A 21,802-nucleotide genomic window follows, 5' to 3' on the forward strand; every position below is an offset into this window, starting at 1 on the left:
TTTCTCTCCCTGCCTCTCCTCTCCCTGCCTCTCTTTTCTCTCTCTCTCTCTCTCTCTCTCTCTCCTTTCCCTACCTCTCTTTCCTCCCTCCCTCCTTCCCTCCTTCTCTTTTCTTTACCTCTCTCTCCTCCCTCCCTACCTTTCTCTCATCTCTCTACCTCTGTATTCTCCCTCCCTCCCTCCTTCTCTCCCTCTCTTTTCTTTACCTCTCTCTCCTCCCTCCCTCCCTTCCTTTTCATCTCTCTACCTTTTATATAATCCCTCCCTCCCTCCCTTCCTCTCATCTCTCTACCTCTATATAATCCCTCTCTCCCTCTACTTTTCTTTTTTCTCCCCCCTCCCTCCCTCCCTCTTCTCTCCCAACCTCTCTTTTCTCCCTCTCCTCTCTCTCCCTCGCCGCCCCTGCTCACGGTTCTGCCCGTGGCGCCTGGTGGCTGGTGGGTGAGAGGCAGCAGGAACCCAGGAGTCCATGCCAGCGTGCCCCATACCCCCCCCCTCCACCACCAGCCCCCCACAGGGTACCCCTCGCCCTGGTACCACCTGACACCACCACAAGGACGTGTGTGTGTGTGTGTGTGTGTGTGTGTGTGTGTGTGTGTGTGTGTTACCCCTCGCCCTGGGGCCACCTGACACCACCACAAGGACGTGTGTGTGTGTGTGTGTGTGTGTGTGTGTGTGTGTGTGTGTGTGGTGTTCTTCCAGTAAATCGATATAATTAACTTTTCTGTTAGTTGTACACTGAGTTAACATCGCCAAGGTTCCCGTGTGAGGAAAAGATTCGTAAAAAATACAATATAAATGCCTGGATTCCTGTCACGTGTGTCCGGCATGGCGTAAAAAAAACTCAGGAGAAATCTTACCTATATATAGCTAAGAAATAGTAACGATAATGATAATAAAACTAATATTTATATTAACGATAGTATTAGCAGTAGTAACAATAGTAGTAGTTGTTGTAATAATAATAATACAAATAATTATAATAAAAAAAACATGAATACACAAAAATAGATAACAAATCTTCATAATTTCATAAAATATCGGTATCAGAAAAAAAAAAAAAAATGCGCAACAAGAGAGGAAATTTGCAATATTCACTTGTTGCAGCGACGACGACGACCACCACAACATACCGCCACCACCACCACCACCACCACTACTACCACCACCACCACCACAACATACCGCCACCACCACCACCACCACCACCACCACCACCACAACATACCGCCACCACCACCACCACCACCACCACCACCACCACCACCACCACCACCACCACCACCACCACCACCACCACCACCACCACCACCACAACATACCGCCACCACCACCACCACCACCACCACCACCACCACATACCACCACCACCACCACCACAACATACCGCCACCACCACCACCACCACCACCACCACCACCACCACCACCACCACCACCACCACATACCGCCACCACCACCACCACCACCACCACCACCACCACCACAACATACCGCCACCACCACCACCACCACCACCACCACCACCACATACCACCACCACCACCACCACAACATACCGCCACCACCACCACCACCATAACCACAACATACCGCCACCACCACCACCACCATAACCACAACATACCGCCACCACCACCACCACCATAACCACAACATACCGCCACCACCACCACCACCACCACCACCACCACACTCCACAACATACCTCCACCACCACCACCACCACCACCACCACCATAACCACAACATACCGCCGCCACCACCACCACCACCACCACCACCACCACCACCACCACCATAACCACAACAACACCACCACCACCACCACCACCACCATAACCACAACATAAAACCACCACCACCACCACCACCACCATAACCACAACTATACCGCCACCACCACCACCACCACCACCACCATAACCCACCATTATCGTGCCACCCCCACCACCACCACCACCACCACCACCACCACCACAAGTACCTCCAGAACCACCACCACCACCACCACCACCACCACCACCACCACCACCACAAGTACCTCAAGAAACATCACCACCACCACCACCACCACCACCACAAGTACCTCCAGAACCACCACCACCACCACCACCACCACCACCACCACCACCACCACAAGTACCTCCAGAACCACCACCACCACCACCACCACCACCACCACAAGTACCTCCAGAACCACCACCACCACCACCACCACAACATACCGCCACCACCACCACCACCACCACCATAACCACAACATACCGCCACCACCACCACCACCACCACCACAAGTACCTCCAGAACCACCACCACCACCACCACAACATACCGCCACCACCACCACCATTATCGTGCCTATAACCCAGTGCTCTGCTATGGTTTCGCTTCATCACTTGCCTCAAAAAAGGCAATTGTACAAACTTGGTGATTGGCCGGGCACAGAGCTGAACGGCTGGGGTTATGGGGGGATTTGGGCTGATGATCGGTTAATATTATCACTTTGGGGGGATTATGGTGGCTTAATGTTGTGTCTGGCGACAACAGGGATACTACTACTACTACTACTACTATTACTGTACTACTACTGCTACTACTACTATTACTGTACTACTACTGCTACTACTACTATTACTGTACTACTACTGCTACTACTACTATTACTGTACTACTACTACTACTACTATTACTGTACAACCATCACACATACCATCACTACAACTGTCACCACTACTCACCACAGCTACCACCATTACTCGTACTACTAACCCAGTGCTACTACTATTGTTTCGCTGTCACTACTACTGCTACCACCTACTACCACCGCCACTACTGCTCAGCTACTACTATTATCGTGCCTACTACTGCTGTACTACTTCTACCACTACCATCACCACCACCACAACTATCACCACCACCACCACCACAGCTACCACCATTATCGTGCCTATAACCCAGTGCTCTGCTATGGTTTCGCCTCATCACTTGCCTCAAAAAATCCAATTGTACAAACTTGGTGATTGGCCGGGCACAGAGCTGAACGGCTGGGGTTATGGGGGGATTTGGGCTGATGATCGGTTAATATTATCACTTTGGGGGATTATGGTGGCCTAATGTTGTGTCTGGCGGCAACAGGGATACTACTAATAATAATAATACCGGTAATGATGATGATGGAGATGATTATGGTAATAATAATGGCACTGGTAATGATAAGGATGGTAATCATGCTGACAAAAATAATAATAATAATAATAATAATAATAATACTATAGTAATGATGATAATGATGATGGTAATAATGATAATGACGATAATAATAATAATAATAATAATAATACCGGTAATGATGATGATGGAGATGATTATGATAATAATAATGGCACTGGTAATGATAACGATGGTAATCATGCTGACAAAAATAATAATAATAATAATACTATAGTAATGATGATAATGACGATGGTAATAATGATAATGACGATAATAATAATAGCAATAATAACAATAATAATAATAATAATAATAATAATAATAATACATAATTCCAAGTACCAGTAATAAACACAAATGACGTCATCGCAGTGAAAAGGTAAATTTTTCCCAGGCCGATCAAACGGCTTCACTCAGGTGGGGAAAATTATTGGCGAAAACCGGAGTGTGATTTTAGGTTGAGATATTAACTCTTTATAATGGTGTGTGTGTGTGTGTGTGTGTGTGTGTGTGTGTGTGTGTTTTAGGTAGGGAACGCCCATATCCACTCACAGTGCATTAGTTCCTTCATGCGGCTGTACATTGAGTGACAAGACACATGGATCCTCATAGCCCAGGAAGGCATTTAATACGCTGGGTGGTAACCTTATAACCAAATGACACTTGATGGTCTAGTGGGTTAAGGGCCTCTAAGCGGATGTGACCTAAAGGGGTGTATGTGGGGGGGGGGGGAATTGCAGTATATAGCTCACGTAACACCACTCAGGTACGAGCGACTATACTCTGTTTACTCTAACTTGGCCCAGATTTTCGTCCATTTTCACCTTATTTCACATGGCTCATTGGCAGAAAGGGAAAGCGTTGTGGCTCTACATTCATTCCATAGCACTTCTTCGTGACTGGCATCATATTCTAGTGATACTCTCATGTTACAGCTTAGAATTCAAGATGGGGAGATGGCAGGTTTAGGCCAAGTTAGAGTAAAAGGGATATATTTGCTTAAACCCTCAAAACCTGTACTATCTAACGTAACCCCAGGCGTCTATGCTCGGTATTGTGGTAATAAAGATAAATGGACAGATGTATAATTAGTTTTATCCTCTTCTTTTACTACCCAGATCCCACCACCATACAGCATTACAGTCCTGACACATGCCGCATACAAAGACCCCTTAGCGCGACAGTCTCTTAAGTGTGTGGAAGAGTTTTGTTACATGGGAAACACCTTATGTGCTGGAGGTGCGGCTACCTCTGTGGATAGAGTGAGGAGTGGTTGAAGGAAGTTCAGGGGACTGTTGTCTCGCCTGACAGTGCGAGGATTCTGCCTCCGTTCTAAGAAATCTTTGTATGCAGCATGTGTTAGGAGTATAATGTATGGTAGTGAGACCTAGCTAGTAAAGGAAGAGGATATTCGTAGTATGATAGTGAGACCTAGCTAGTGAAAGGAAGAGGATATTCGTAGGCTCAAACGTACAAAAATGAAAGTGATTAGATGGATGTGTAGTTCGTCCTTGAATGTGAGGCCGAGGGGGGGGGGGGCTAGGTTTGCGATTGAAGAGTTAAGAGGAAGGATGGGACTGCAGTGTATTGGTGTTGTGATGAGGAGGGCGAGATTACGATGGTTTGGCCATGTGGCGAGGAAGGAGGACGAGAGTTGGGTGCAAAAAGTGAGAATTGTGAACGTCTGGGGTAAGGTTGCAGGAGGCAGGCCGAAAAAAGCCTGGGACGAGGTCATAGAGTGTAACTTCAGGCATATAGAACTGAATGAGGAGACTGCCAGAGATCGAGCAGCGTAGAGAGCCACCATTAGGTGACGAAGGCCGACGCATGCAAACATGTTAGAGCCTTTATAAACGATACGATGCAATACGACGTTTCAAGGCGATTTTATTGAGCTTAGTGAAGACTAAACTTGAGTGGCTTGATACCGCCATCAGGACCGGGATGCTCAAACCGACTTATGATCATTTCTCTGTCGTAACTCAGGTTTTGATTTGCAGGAAGGACAAGGAGGCTGTCGAATCCTGATCTTGTCTCCTGTTGTAACTTCATCAATAGATCTTAGTTACCAGACGGATATTGCATCAGGTTATAACTGTTTTCTGCAGGACGATTAGGGCTAGGAGTATAAAACCTTCCCTTGTCTAGTGTATCCTGTAAAACCCATTAAGTTACAACAGACAGTTCATCGTAAATATGTCTGATAATCCCGTCCCAGTTTTCCACGAGTTGATGAAAGTGTTGTGGTGTGAAAGAAAAATTTAAGTGGAAGGTAAAAATTGTACTCTTCCGTGGGAGAGAATTACTCGATGTATTACATAGGGTTAAGGTTGTATAGGAGTGGAAGAGAGGGAGGGAAGGGAGGGAGGGAAGGGAAGGTAGGGAGGGAAGGGAAGAGAGGGAGAGAAGGGAAGGGAAGGGAAGGGAGGAAGATATGGGAAGAGAGGGAGAGAAGGGAAGAGAGAAAATTGATGGGAGATTAACCGATAAAGATAGGAGTAGGAACAGATGGAATGAAGGACTGAAGTGTGGAGAGGAGGTTAAAGAATTACAAAAATGCATGTAAAGAAGTTAATTGGAAAGGAAGATGAAAAGGAAGTGGAGCGATGAATCACTGGAAAGTCGTAGACAACAAACGGTCTGCGGAACGAGAGTACACGCTTCTGATGAAATTGTAACCTTGTTTTGTATGCGAGCAGCTTCAATAAGGGAGTCATGTCCTTCTTTATGCCTTCCTTTTGCCATTCATTCCACCCACTGCGTTCCCCTAACACGTTCCTCGGCATTAGTCAGGCGATGGCAGTGAAATATGGCAGATTGGGAGCATAGAGTTTTACGAGCCCAGTATTTCACAATTTCTATTCTCAATATTCAAGGTCATGACTATCGAAGGTATCATCACAAAACGCGCCACACAGTTTTGTCTAGAGTTCAAAATTGTTGTCCAGGTGAGAAGTGTGAAATGTGGCTGGATGCTGACGTAGTCTGTTAAGAATTCTATAAGTTTTTTTTTTTTTTCTATTCAGGATAAGAAAAAGATGGGTGGGGCCATCATAATATCGTCACATGACGTGCAGTGCCATATTTTTTTTAAAAATTCATATTCAGTTATAGATTTCTATTAAACACAAATAACACGAGAATTGTTACGTTAGTATGTCCTTTCATGTGTTCTCACTTACCCCTGCTACACACACACACACACACACACACACACACACACACACACACACACACACACACACACACACACACACACACACACAATTATATTAACCTGCCTCAGACCTGCTCTTACCCCACACACACACACACACACACACACACACACACACACACACACACACACACACACACACACACACACACACACACACACAATTATATTAACCTGCCTCAGACCTGCTCTTACCCCTGCTACACACACACACACACACACACACACACACACACACACACACACACACACACACACACACACACACACACACACACACATACACACAGGTAGCAGCATTATATCCGGTAATGATTGTTTCGCTGTTACTGGTATTACTAAGGGCTTTTCGTTCAACTAATTACCTTATGAAATGAAGAGCCTTAAAGATCCAGGCTATGAATGACAGCATAGTGACGTAAGAACTGTATTTAGCCTTTATTACCTCCAAGTGCTGCTGTCATTACCACCAGTGCCAACACCCATTTACTGCCGCCACTACAGCTCTCACTTCCACTACTACCGTACTTCCATCATCGCCACTACTTCCGTCACTGGCACTTGCACCATTACCACTACTATACCTGTACCACCACTACCAGCACCACCACTACTAACTTCACTGCCACCACCACCACTGCCAACACCGCTAACACCACCACTACCACTGCTACCATTACACTTAATACCGTTCACTAACCCTGTCGAGTCATCAGAAATCTTGTCTTTCCATTCTCTCCATCACCAGATAATAGTAATAAAGTCTGCAGAGCTGCCTCACAGTTAAGAGAGACAGGAATGTATCATATAAACCCTCCAGTGGCAAAAGTCTCTCCTGCTCTTATTTAATGGCTTTGGCAGAAGACGTAGCTTTTCTTCAGGTCAGTAGAAGCCCTGTGAAGGAAAAGGTTTAGTGCCATACACGACCCCTCTGTTTGGAAAGTCCAGCCAGGGAAGAATCACGTTAATATTATTATTTATTTTGTTGCTGTATAATGAGTTCTTTGTACCTGTGACGATGATGGTGGTGGTGGTGGTGGTGATGGTGGTGGCGGTTGTGATGGTGGTGGTGGTGGTGGTGATGGTGGTGGCGGTAGTGGTGATGGTGGTAGTGGTAGTGGTGATGGTGGTGGTGGTGGTGGTGGTGATGGTGGTGGTGGTGGTGGTAATGGTTTTCTAGCATTTTTGAGTTCATGGTAATCTTACCCATTGATGTGTGTGTGTGTGTGTGTGTGTGTGTGTGTGTGTGTGTGTGTGTGTGTGCAGAATAAAAACGTTTCTAGTTTACTGAACCAGAATACATTTTTTCAGCAAAGTAGTCAACACATGGAACAAACTGCCTAGGAGTGCGGCAGACTGCAGCACAGTAATAACATTTAAAAGTCGCTTGGTTAATTATCTTAAAGTCCCCAATTAAACGCGTTCGTGCCTGAATAATGCAAAAATCAGACTCACTGATTTTTGTCCTGTGTGTCACACCATGGACGATGTAGCAGCAGTGCAGTGGTGTTGGCAAATAATGGTGCTTTCATCTTGCAGATTAACTCAGTGGGGAATATAAGTTTTTGTAAGTTTTTCTCTTTCATCTTTGTATCCGTGGCAGTTTCTCTATGCTGCATGGTGGTCGTTGTTACTTTTTCCTGCCGGTATCTGTTGGAGGGTTGGGTGGGGGAGGGGGAGGTCTTGCTTTGCTGTTTTTATCTTCAGCTCTTGGAATCAAATATTGTAGTCATACTTTTCTCTGTAACAAACAGCCTGGAGAGAACCATTAGGTCTGTTGCTGTTTACCTTTCTTTGTGCTATTTTTTTAATGCAAGAAAGAAGGAACCAAAGGCCAGGAGCCCACAAAGTCGCTCCCTCCAAGAAAAAAACAAAACAAAAACAAGATAACAGAGAGCCAAGTTCAAGATAATAAAACTAGTGTTCGCCGAAAAGAACCGAATCGTTCCAAGATAACTGGAATAAAAAAAAATATTTGGATTAATGCCTACTGACTGCACGTGAGTTACTGAGACAATCTTCCTGGACCGTAATCTCGTCCGGTAAGGAATCTCCGTAACACCTATACATTAACGATTTATTTTCGAAACTACCCAGTAATATCCTCTTTTTTTGCTTCTTACATCTTTTTAATGTCGACTTGGATTGCATGAATAACACACAAGAATCTAGTAACGGAGCAGAATCGGAAGTAAACCGCTAAGGAAGAGGTGTTAGTGAGTTTCCTAACCGCCCCAGCATACCGCCCCGAGAGTGTACTAGGCGATGTTACCACCAGGTCCCCATTTGTACTGCTGGTGGAGAGGGACACAAGAGAAGGCGTTGTCTTTAAGTCCTTGGGTTTAAACAGCTAGAAAATCCCAAGTCTCCCTTTGACGTGGAAATCTTTACTCTTCTAGTCTTGCAAACTCAATACATTTTTTTAAATAATCTTTCGCCGTCTTGGGATTAAGTCTGTGCCCACTAAACCTTCCAAGCAGCGAGAAGTCTTAAGATATTCACAGCTTAGCAGTGACCTTACCGTGTTAGGGTGACGGGTCGTTTCCAGTCACTCCTTGAAGACGGGAGATAATTTTAACTTCTCTTGTTACCACCTCTCGTTGATTTGGGGGTCAGGGTTGAAAAACAGAAAGAAAATAATAGACCCCAATGTAATTTATGCATTGCAGGTCCATTACCCAAGACTGACAGGAAAAAAAATGCCATTATTCCCTTTGAGTGATGTGATGGCGGTGATTTATACAGTAACCTACGGAGATGGGCTCTGTCTAAACACGCCGCGGTCTCTCTCTCTCTCTCTCTCTCTCTCTCTCTCTCTCTCTCTCTCTCTCAGGGTGTTGGTATGCCTGGAAAATGGATTAGTGTGGCCGCCGTGACTCAGGAAGGGAAATGTCTTGAGTGGTGAGCGTCTTAGAGGTGGATGGCATTACTGATTAGTCTTACAAGAAGTAGAGGTCATAGTAAAGCCATAACCCTGTCGGCACCATGACCTCTTCTACGGTACACTGCTACTTCCGTCAGATTGCAATAACATCGTAACGTAAAGCACCGTTATCCGTGTGGTGCTGGAACCAACCTCCCCACTGCAGGTCTCAAAGATGTGTGGCCGTCAGGTGATTATGACGGTGAGGATGCTTACGGTACGCTGTTATAAATACCTGTCGTGAATATTTAACTTGTCAACTTCCTTCATATTAATCCACTTATATTAGAACACGACTTTCACGGCAATATTTCATCCCTATAGGACTATAACCCCATTCTTGTGTTATTCTTGACACCGCCAGACGATGTTACTCAGCTTCGGAAACAAAACCCAGTACGCTTTTCACCTTAACTTGGCAGAGACTTTCCTTTTGTAATTCATTTCACGTACTTCAGCGGCAGAAAAAGATAATACTACGGCCCTTCATGCTCTCCACTATATACTGTATATTGTGAGTGGCATCATATTTTATGTTTATTCATTTGTACAACTTAACCTTCAGAGCGGAATGAAGTTAATTTCTGGCCATGAGTGACAACAGTATAGCAGTAAAGGAATATAATGTATCCATCAACACCTGCTTTATTCTCTCTCTCTCTCTCTCTCTCTCCCTCTCTCTCTCATTCTGTTAGTCTCGCAACGTGTATTTTAGTCGATATTCTTTACCTGATAACGAAACTCTTCCACTTAGTCTCTATAGCAATGAGAAAATTAATAAGGACTTTAAGACTTTATCGAAACCATGCAGTTAAAAATATATATCTAAAAATGTATATAACTTTTACATGGCAGCAAAAATACACTTAAAATAGGTACCAGAGCTGGAGAGAGAGAGAGAGAGAGAGAGAGGTAAAGACGAAAGAGGTTCTGAGAGAAAATGGGAATTAGAGTGAGTGAAATAAAAAGAAATTAGATTTAGAACCAAGTGAAAAAATAGGGAATAATTAAGAGAGAGAGAGAGAGAGAGAGAGAGAGAGAGAGAGAGAGAGAGAGAGAGAGAGAGAGAGAGAGAGAGAGAGAGAGAGAGAGAGAGAGAGAGAGAGAGAGAGAGAGAGAGAGAGAGGAGGAACTACATTATGACTGTAAGCGTAAAATTCAAAGGGAAAATACTGAACAAGAAATAAACTGAAGAAAACAGGAAAAGGAAGGGAATGACATAAAAAAAGACAATTACGGAAAAAGAAAGACAGGAAAATAAAAGACAATAATAAGAAAAGGGAGGAGGAAAGACGGGAAGACATTTGAAGGGTGAAAATATGAGAGAGAGAGAGAGAGAGAGAGAGAGAGAGAGGGGAGAAAAGGAAAAGAAGAACAGAAAGAATCCTTGAGGAGGGAATCAGAAATAGACAACCATATGGACAAAAAGGGGAAGAGGAAGAGACGAAAACATTAATTAAGAATATTGAAAGAAAAACACAAAGAAGGAAAGAAGGAAACTGAGAGAAGGCATGGAGGGAGGAAAGAGGGAGAGAGAGAGAAGGCATGGAGGGAGGAAAGAGGGAGAGAGAGAGAAGGCATGGAGGGAGGAAAGAGGGAGAGAGAGAGAAGGCATGGAGGGAGGAAAGAGGGAGAGAGAGAGAAGGCATGGAGGGAGGAAAGAGGGAGAGAGAGAGAAGGCATGGAGGGAGGAAAGAGGGAGAGAGAGAGAAGGCATGGGGGGAGGAAAGAGGGAGAGAGAAGGCATGGAGGGAGGAAAGAGGGAGAGAGAGAGAAGGCATGGAGGGAGGAAAGAGGGAGAGAGAGAAGGAAACTGAGAGAAGGCATGGAGGGAGGAAAGAGAGAGAGAGAGAGAGAAGGCATGGAGGGAGGAAAGAGGGAGAGAGAGAGAGAGAGAGAAGGAAACTGAGAGAAGGCATGGAGGGAGGAAAGAGGGAGAAAGATAGAGAGGGAGACAAGGAAACAGAGAAAACCATGGAGGGAGGAAAGAGGAAGAGAGAGAGAGAAGGGGACAAGTGGAGAGAGTAAGAAAGAGAAAAAAAAGATAAAAATACTGACTGAGAGGGAGAAAGAAAGAGACAGGCGGGATTAATGGAGGGAAAACGAGATTTGGAGATTTACTGGCGGAGAGAAGAAAGGGATACACACACACACACACACACACACACACACACACACACACACACACACACACACACACAAGCGCTTTTTCTGTCTCTCTCTCTCTCTCGAGGCGCTGTCAGGAGAGGGAGATGAGGTGGAGGAGAGAAGAGAAATCGAGAGAATGAAGGAGAAGGAAAATGAGGGTAAGACAGAGAGAGAGAGAGAGAGAGAGAGAGAGAGAGAGAGAGAGAGAGAGAGAGAGAGAGAGAGGAATAAAAGGAAGAAAACGGAGGGCGAGAAAGAGCGAAGGAGAGGAGAGAATAGAGGGAGAGAAAATGAGAAGAGAGTAGGGATGAGGAGGAGGGGGAGGAGAGAGCGGGAAAGATGGGGAGGAAGAGAAGATAACGAGAAAGGTTAGGAGGAGCAATGGAAGAGAGGAAGAGAAAAAGAGAGGATCAGAGGAGAGAAAATAGGAACAGATAAAGTGAAGAGAGAAGGAGAGTTGAGGAGGAGGAGAAGAGAGCGTGATGTTGATTATGAGAGAGAGAGAGAGAGAGAGAGAGAGAGAAAGAGAGAGAAGTTGTTAGGGGAAGAAAAGGGAAACAGAGGGAGGACAAGACATAAATAAAACTGCACAGATACAAACAAGGAAAAGAGAATAAGATACTGAAATATGAAGAGATGGAGGGAAAAAAGAAATACATGGAGAGATGGAGGGAAAAAAGAAATACATGGAGAGATGGAGGGAAAAAAGAAATACATGGAGAGATGGAGGGAAAAAAGAAATACATGGAGAGATGGAGGGAAAAAAGAAATACATGGAGAGATGGAGGGAAAAAAGAAATACAAGGAGAGATGGAGGGAAAAAAGAAATACATGGAGAGATGGAGGGAAAAAAGAAATACAAGGAGAGATGGAGAACAAGACGAGGTTAGAATAAGATTGGGGGGTGAATGGATGTGAAGGAACGAAGGGAGAAATAAGATTGGGGGGTGAATGGATGTGAAGGAACGAAGGGAGAAATAAGATTGGGGGGTGAATGGATGTGACGGAACGAAGGGAGAAATAAGATTGGGGGTGAATGGATGTGACGGAACGAAGGGAGAAATAAGATTGGGGGTGAATGGATGTAACGGAACGAAGGGAGAAATAAGATTGGGGGTGAATGGATGTGACGGAACGAAGGGAGAAATAAGATTGGGGGTGAATGGATGTGACGGAACGAAGGGAGAAATAAGATTGGGGGTGAATGGATGTGACGGAACGAAGGGAGAAATGAAAGTGAGAACAGAAGGAAGGAACACCGACGAAGAGACAGACAGACAGACAAAGTGGGTGAGAGAGGAAAAAACTATGCAGAAAACGACTGATAGACATTGAGACAAAGTTAAAAGAAGTGTTGTATCAAGGCAAAGAAATAGACAGACAGAGAAAAAGACACGAAGGAGAAAAAGGGGTAAAGTGAGAAATGGTTAAAGAGAATGTGAGTAGTACGAGCAGAGACTTAAGCAGACAGACAGACAGGCAAGAGAAGAGCAGAGAAAAGAGCTAGAGAGTATATCAGGGACAGAGAAATGGAGACAGATTGGCAGACAGAAGATAAAGGATGAGTGAATAACATTAAAGATAAAAGGGTGTATGATGGGCGGAGACAGGCAGAAAATGTGCTCAGTTTGTCATTAGATCAGAGACTTGATATGAAACGTGATATTCAAGGCTTTGCTCTCGGAAATGTTGGTTGTGGTGGTGGTGGTGGTGTGCTACTGAAGATTGCGGTTGACGGTGGTGGCAAAAACTCTTGTGGTGGTGGTGGTAGAGATATTACTGGTGGTGGTGGTGACTGTAGTGGTGATGGGTGGTGGTGGTGGTGGTGGTGGGGATTGTAGTTGTAGTTGTTGTGGTGGTGGGATTGCATCTGTGGTGGTGGTGGTGGTTAGGTTTGTCGCTGTGATGTTGTTGGTGGTGGTGGTTGTGGTGGTGGGATTGCATCTGTGGTGGTGGTGGTGGTGAGGTTTGTCGCTGTGATGTTGTTGGTGGTGGTGGTTGTGGTAACTGTAGTTCTGTTTGTCAGTCGCCAGACGCCTTAATCCCGTAAGAGATGGTCACACGTGAGTCGCCTCCATGTCACCCTGTCCTCTGCTATCTGCCTGCCATCTCGCCAGCTCACACCCCCTTTCTTATACATCTCACACACACTACACCTCCTGTCAGTCACTCATCCTCCATCCTCACCACGTGACCAAACCATCTCGCATTATTTCTCCTGTTGCTCTCTGACATACCCACATCAGCACCACAACGTTCCTTCACTTCTTCCTTTGTTTGTGTCTCCCCACGTAACTCCACAGCCTCGACTCAGATAACTCATTTCCACTGCTCTCACTCTCGTCATGTCCTTCCATCAGGGTCCAGGCATCACTTCCATCCGGTAGAGTGGAGATCATAGTATTGTCATGCAGCGATTTTTTTTTTTTTTTTTTTTTTTTAATTTCCATGCTCACTTCCTTATTCCTTACCACTGCTTTCCATAAACCACTAACCTTTCTTCCCTGTTGTATCTTTTCACACCCTTCATGTAGTTGTGGTTGTGACAGACGGTTGTGGTGGTAGTAGCTGTTGTGGTTGTGTGGTGAAGATTGTGGTTGATGGCTGTGGTGGTGGTGGTGGAATGTAATGGTGGTGGTGATGGTGGTGGTTGTTGTTGTTGTACCTTTGGTTGTAGTGGTGGTGATGGTGGTGGTGGTGGAGAAAATTTTGATTGATGGTGGTGGTGAATATTGCGGTGGTGTTGTGGTTTGAAAAGGTATAGTAGTTACTGATACTGCTGGTGTAGTTCTGAGGTGATGATAGTGAGGATTGTGGTTGATGATGGTAGTTGTAATAGACGGAGTGGTTTGGAATGATGGCAGCTGTGGTGGTAAAACTTTTGGTTGTGGCGGAGCTGGGGTTTGTGGTTGAGGTGATTGAGGTGGTGGATGTGGTGGAGATTGTAGTTTTGTTGTATGGTGGTGGTGGTGGTGACAGTTAGTGGTTTTGATGGTGGTGGTGGTTGTAGTGGTGATGGAGGTGGTAGAGTCCTTCCTTCCGTCCTCCTTATCTTCCTTCTTCTTCCCCTTCCTTCATTCCTTCTTTCTCCCTTTTCTTCCTTCTCTCCTTTCCTTCTTCCTTCTTTCCTCCTTCCTTCTTTCCTTCTCTCCTTTTCACCTTCCTTCTTTCCTTCTCTCCTTTTCACCCTTCTTCATTCTTCCTCTTTCCTCCCTTCTCATGTCTTCCCTTCTCCTTCCTTCATTCTGTGTTCCTCCCTTTACTTCTCTCCTTCTTTCCTACTTCATTCTCTTTCCCTTTCTTCCTTCCTCCCTGCTTCCTCTCTCCGCCTTTTTCATTTTCCTCCTTCTTTCCCTTCCTTCATTCCTTCTTCCTCATCTTCCTTCTCTCCTCCTTTCCTCCTTCCTTCCCTCCCTCTCTCCTTTGCATCCAGCGTAACTGAGAGCGTAATGAAATGGGGGAATTAAGCTGAACGTAATTTGTTGAGGCATGGAGGAAAGAGGGAGAGAAGGAGGAAGATGGAGGGAGGGAAGGAGAGACAAATACAGGAGGAAAGGGAATGTTGGAGGTAGGGAGGGAGAAAAGGTGAGAAAGAGGAAAGGAAGGAGGGAGAGAGAAAGAGGGAAGAGAGAAAATGTGGAAGGCAGAGGGACACTAGAGAAGGAAGTGAATAAGGAAGTAGGGGACAAAGAGGAAAGAATAACAGAGGAATGGATGAGAGGTGAGAGGAAAGTGAATGTAAAGAAGACTGAGGGAGGAATGAAGGGAAGGAGAAGGAGAGAATATAACGTAGAAGGTAAAGAGGAATGAAAAAAAGAAAAAGGAAGAGAGGAAAGTAGAACAGGAGAGAGAGAGAGAGAGAGAGAGAGAGAGAGAGAGAGAGAGAGAGAGAGAGAGAGGAAGGGAGCTAGGGAAGGAGAAGCATGGGGATGCATGATAGAGAAGGAGGGAGAAGAAAAAAAAGAAGAGAAGGAGTGAGAGAAGGAGGTGGAAAGGAAGGAAAGGAGAGAGGAAGAATGTAAGGAAGAGGGAGAGAGGGAGGAAAAGAAGGAAGGAAGGATGAAGGAGGGATAAATGAGGGAGAAGAAAGACAAAAGGAAGATGGGAGAATGGGAATAGAGAAATGAGTGAAAAATGAATAAGAGGGGAAGTAGGTAAGAAACTGGGAGAGAGAGAGAGAAAGAGAGAGAGAATCTGGTAAGAAAAATGTAAGGAAAACATTATAACTAATGTACAGGGAGAGGAGAATGACGCCTGAGAGAGAGAGAGAGAGGGTGGGGGGTCATCAAGCCTGTGTTCTTAGGCCATCACCACAAGCCATTATGTAAAGTTAAGGGCCTGGTGACGGTGACGGTGTTCACAGGTCACCCTCCTCCTGCAGCCTGGCCCTTGAGATGAGCCTTGGGTTCTCCTCCACTCAGTAGCATTCGTGTAACCTCTTTCTTAGCGATTTATTTCAGTTTTATTTCAGTATACTCTTGTGCTTTATTTATACCAGATAGCATTGTGGTTTCCTTACATAATGTACAAAGGAACAGTGACCAGCTCTGAACACACATAAACGATACAGCCTTCACCTGAACTTGACCCAGATATTCGTCCTTTTATAGAGCTTCTGCCCCAGCTTGACCCAGATATTCGTCCTTTTATAGAGCTTCTACCCCAGCTTGACCCAGATATTCGTCCTCTTATAGAGCTTCTACCCCAGCTTGACCCAGATTTTCGTCCTTTTATAGAGCTGTCACCTGAACTTTGCCCAGATTTGCGGCCTTTTATAGAGTACAGTGCAGAAGGAGGCGCCCAAAACTTCCTTTACCAATGTGTGTCAGGCAATGGCCACTCTTTAACATAGTGTATTAAAGTTATAGTCCTGATACCTTGAGAGTTATAGAGGCTCTTGGTTGGTCTGAAACTATTGCATCTGAAAAATACCACTTCAGTACTTGGTTATAATGTCCTTCCTGCAAATGACATCCATGGCAAGAAGAACAAGAGACGTGGGAAGAGTTTACACCCTTCTTCCTTGTCCACCTAATAATACATCTCACAAATGACGCGGGAAAATTGAATGTTTGTGAATACGGGCCCAAAACAGCCTTCTTCTTGTATCATATCACTCCCATGCAGAGAAGTCAAGTCTTATTTTAATACACACTCCAAAAAATACGTCAATAAAATGCATAACGTGAGGTTGTAGTACCTTGCGTTGGAAAAACCTACTCGTATCGTAAGGTGAATAGTCATCAGAAAAGAGCAAAGAAAATACTAAACAAAGCCAGTTGCATGGCTTATGTCTCTCAGGGAAAGAACAGCAACAAAATACGATATGTCTTTAGCTTCAAAAAAGTGAGTCAAAGAGATAAGAAAAGAATCGTCTTGATGAATGTCTTCCTCCTTCCCCTCCATCAGTCCCTGGCCTACCCCTGCCACACCCCTTACCCCATTCTTCACCTTGTCCCCCTTTCTCACCCCTTCACCCTTTTCCCCCCTCCATCAGTCCCTGGCCTACCCCTGCCACACCCCTTACCCCATTGTTCACCATGTCCCCCTTTCTCACCCCTTCACCCTTTTCCCCCCTCCTCCTTCCCCTCCATCAGTCCCTGGCCTACCCCTGCCACACCTCTTACCCCATTGTTCACCCTGTCCCCCTTTCTCACCCCTTCACCCTTTTCACCCTTTCTCACCCCTTCACCCTTTTCCCCCCTCCTCCTTCCCCCTCCATCAGTCACAGGCTACACCCCTTACCCCATTTTTCCCCCTTTCCCCCTTTCTCACCCCTTCCCCCTTTTCCCCCTTTCTCACCCTTTCACCCTTTTCCCCCTTTCTCACCCCTTCCCCCTTTTCCTCTTTATTCACCCCTTACCCCCCCTTTTCCCCCTTCTCACCCCATCACCCTTTTCCCCCTTTCTCACCCCTTCCCCCTTTCCCCCCTGTTCCCCTAACAACTCGCCTTTTTCCCCTAACAACTCGCCCTTTTCCCCTCACAACTCATCCTTTTCCCCCTACAACTCACCCTTTTCTCCTCACAACTCCCCCTTTTCCCCCTACAACTCCCCCTTTTCCCCTCACAACTCACCCTTTTCCCCTCACAACTCACCCTTTTATTTCCCCTGTATTAAATCTGAAGTCTTTATTTCCCCTGTATTAAATCTGAAGTCTTTATTTCCCCTGTATTAAATCTGAAGTCTTTATTTCCCCTGTATTAAATCTGAAGTCTTTATTTCCCCTGTATTAAATCTGAAGTCTTTATTTCCCCTGTATTAAATCTGAAGGCTTTATTTCCCCTGTATTAAATCTGAAGGCTTTATTTCCCCTGTATTAAATCTGAAGTCTTTATTTCCCCTGTATTAAATCTGAAGGCTTTATTTCCCCTGTATTAAATCTGAAGTCTTTATTTCCCCTGTATTAAATCTGAAGTCTTTATTTCCCCTGTATTAAATCTGAAGTCTTTATTTCCCCTGTATTAAATCTGAAGTCTTTATTTTATTCTCCATTCATCTCAGAAACTTAAATTTATCCTCATATGCTCTGTCTATGTTCTTATTTTTCCAGACTCTGAGACATCATTTTATACAGAAGCGGTCTGCTGATCAAAAGGTCTCGTGTTCGATCCCCTGCCAGGAAAAGCAACAGTTGTAGCACCTGAATCTAAGCACAGTAGTCTCAGGTAATCTTCCTCATGATCTATTTCCATGTCAATAAAACCATCCCGCCAACACCGTCATAACAGTCTGGAATGAGATGACAAGGATGTGTATTCAGTATCGATGGTAGGTTATTAGCGCCCACGTGGTGACATGTGAAGAAGTGTGAAGGCATTTGTTGCACACAGGAGCACTATTGGTTCTCAGGGAAGGGAGTGTCTAGCCTGTACCCAGAGTCACGTCAACTCACCTGCTACTAATGGTTTATTCCTACGCATATTTTTCCCATGTTTCAGATTTTTAAGATGAATGGAGGACACCTGTAATTTGGTGTGTGGATTTTTTCTTTACTTAATCTGTTTTTCCTTTCTCTGCTCAACTTCTGTTAAAAAAAACTCATTAGTTCTCGTCATTGTTCCCCCATCTTCTTTTGAACTTCACTGCACACAATACAGTAATATGATCAGACAGTCTTCCATGCCATCCTCTCTCAACACTCGTCAATTTTCACTAATCGACTCATGCATTCTGTTTCAACAAACTCATTATCAGACTTAAGCCGCAGTTCCTTCCACTCATGCCACATATATTTACGTCCTTCGTTATCAGTATTGCTGTCATTTTGGCATAGCACATAACAACGGCCCATTGTATCATTCATATTATTCACTGAACCATACTAACTTCTTCACTCAAATCACACATTTCAGATTAGCCTAAAACACACAAAGAGTTCGATTTTGAATAGTTTTGATTGAAAGGCTTACCATTTCACAGGACAGGGATTTCTCTTAGCTGATTATATTCATTTGGTAGATTGACTCTGTCATATACGTTTATGTGAAGCTACAGAACGTGGTGAATATTTCTGGCTTATCCGATAGAGCCAGGATTCCGGGGGCTTCAGTGATGAGTGAATGGAAGCACTGGGCAAACTTGGGCTGTCTGGACATTGCTTCTCCTCACCCTGCCCTAGGATAGGAAAGGAGGTCCGGATGATGATGATGATGATGGTAATAGAATAAAATACCTGAGATCCTGCCCAACAGAGCTTTAAATGAACACTGAAGGTGACGTTGACAGACAAAGTTTCCAAGTACAGTAATTAGCATTGCTGGGAGAACGGAAGGATTGGGAGTAGGTTTCACATTTCTTCCCCAGGCGGCTACATACCAAGTGCATTGTATCTGTGTGGATCAGCACTGACGGCTGGCATTTTGCACTGTCAGTCGCTGGTAATAATGTTTGTATTTAACTGAGGTTCCAGATTAATGAAGCAAAATTCCAATACCCCCAGCCTCTTGACTGTTGCTGTTTCGTTAATGAAATCTCATTTGATTCTGACACTGTGTCACGAGTACGCCATCGCAATATTGACCACAGCTCGACGTTGCTACCCAGGACAGCAAAATGTTAATCCGTATTTTGTTTCATGAGACCAAAGAGTTGGAGATATAACGTTATTTGGCGAAATTCATGAACGATCAGTTGTCTATAGGAAACCGAAAATAAATAAGGCACATTTGTGAGTATTTTTTCCCCGTTAGGTGAGGTAAACAGACCACTAATCCAGTGTGGTGTGGGTTTGCAGAGTGGTCAGTCAGATCTGGGAGGCGCCAGTAACAGCCTGCTTTCCTTTGTAGGCCGCTGTTCCCCCTTTCTCCCCACCCCCTCATCCTCTCTCCTTCCTCTGTTCACCTCCCTTCTAGCCTTCTCACTGGTCAAAGTGGTCATCCTAATTGGGGAGGTGCCAGGAACAGCTTTTTTGCTTTTGCTGATTGCTGTTTCCCCCTCCCCCCAACCTTCCTATCCTTCACTCTCTCGCCTCCATTCGAATATTCATTGTGGTTACCGATGCAGTGGCCGAGTGGTTAGCACTGCTAGTACAGTACAAGGCTGCTGACCCGATGGAGCCAGAGTTCAAACCCTGGTGCGGGGAGCTGGTGCCACTCAATCCAGGTGTCCATTTACCCTTTGTACGTGGTAACCGTGATGATGCAGTGGCCTTGTATCCCAGGATAATGGGTTAATAATCAGGCAAACGCTCAAAGAGTAACTTACGGATATGAGCACTGCAGCTAAGAGCCTCATGGTGATTACTTTTACCATTACCCTCTTGACTGGGGAGGCAAAGTAGCAGTCTGTGGTCTTTTCTTTACTGCCGTTCCGTCCTCCCCACCTCCCACCAATCATCCCCTATCCTTCATCTCTCCGCCTCTCCCCTTCCTTTCACCTGGGCATGAAGGAGGATATTGGCAGTATTTATCCCCAGTCTTACAAGGGGGAAGAAAAATCACGACGCGGGGGACTGATTCTGAACAATTTACGAGGCAAACCGTCTTGTCCTTGTCCGGGGTGAGGTACGGCCGGGGTGCGCGTGTGAGGGGCAGATTGTGGCGCCAGAGAAACTAGTGCCGGGGATTTGACGCCTCTCACCAACTGGGTTCGTTTTCCTCCAACTTTAAAGAATTATTTTCGCTTCTGTACCACCACCACCGGCACACCGCAAATCCCAGATATCCCTTTCTCTTTCCTCCTTCTTCTCTGCTCCCTTCCTCTGTCTTTTCGTTCTCCCCTCCCCCTCCCCTCCTCCTTCCCAGCCCCCCTTTCCCTCCTCTACTGTTCCACCTCTCCTCTCTCTCCCTTTCCCTCTCCCGCCATCCCCCCTATCACGTCCCCCTCCTCTCCCTCCCCCTTTCCGCTTCACCTTTTCTCTCTCCAGGTCATCTTTTTGCCGTAATATTCGTGTGATCTAGACATCAAAGATCGGATTAAACGCGTTCGTCTGTGATCATCAAGACCTGTAGTTTCCTTTTGTGTGTGTGTGTGTGTGTGTGTGTGTGTGTGTGTGTGTGTGTGATGGAAAAATAAGGATAAAGACTTAAAACTTATTATATTTTATTTTCAAAGAGAAGGAACTGAAGGCAGACATCGAGCAAAAAGAAATCCCTTCAAAAGAAAGTAAAAATCAGAATCTGCTACTTTTTGAATTCCCAAGCACACTGCGTTTCCAGAATCCGAAGGTAGTGGCAGGCTGAGGAAAAGTGCTATAGACCTGACAGTTAGGTACAGTTGTCGACAATAATACTGACCCAGATTTTAGCCGAACAGTTTGGAAATTAGTAATCTGAAAAGTGTTTGGGGTTCTCAAGATGGCATCACTTGGTTTTATGTTGTTCACTGTTTTGTATATGTGTGTGTGTGTGTGTGTGGAGGGGCCATGGTGTAACTCTGTCTCACAGCGCCCCACCCCTCACATGGCACCACATCATTAGTGCAGGAAATATGTCATCTCTTGACAAACGGCTAACGACCTGTGACAGGGTGACACACAGACTGACAGAGGCAGAGAAAGGTGTCCATTACACTGGGGTTAAAAAGGTTAAAAAGTTAGGTCAGGGAGAGAGGGGAGGGGAGAGGAAGGGAGGGGAGGGTATGCTTATTAACACCATGAAGGTCATCAATACCTGCAATAAGATGAACACTTATTTATTCTTAGTCTTAATACGCCCAGTCAGTATTACTTGGCCTTGGAGATGCCTTGTGCAATAACGCTTTGGTGGATATTCTCGTTGGGCTCCATAGCATCTTTTCCTCAGCGATTTATTTTTGGATATGGCTGCTTAATGCCCTTTCGTACGTTATTTATGCAGA

Source organism: Coenobita brevimanus, chromosome 80 (assembly GCF_032717465.1).
Source record: "Coenobita brevimanus isolate Jiangsu-jjx chromosome 80, ASM3271746v2, whole genome shotgun sequence".
Taxonomy (NCBI): Eukaryota; Metazoa; Arthropoda; class Malacostraca; order Decapoda; family Coenobitidae; genus Coenobita; species Coenobita brevimanus.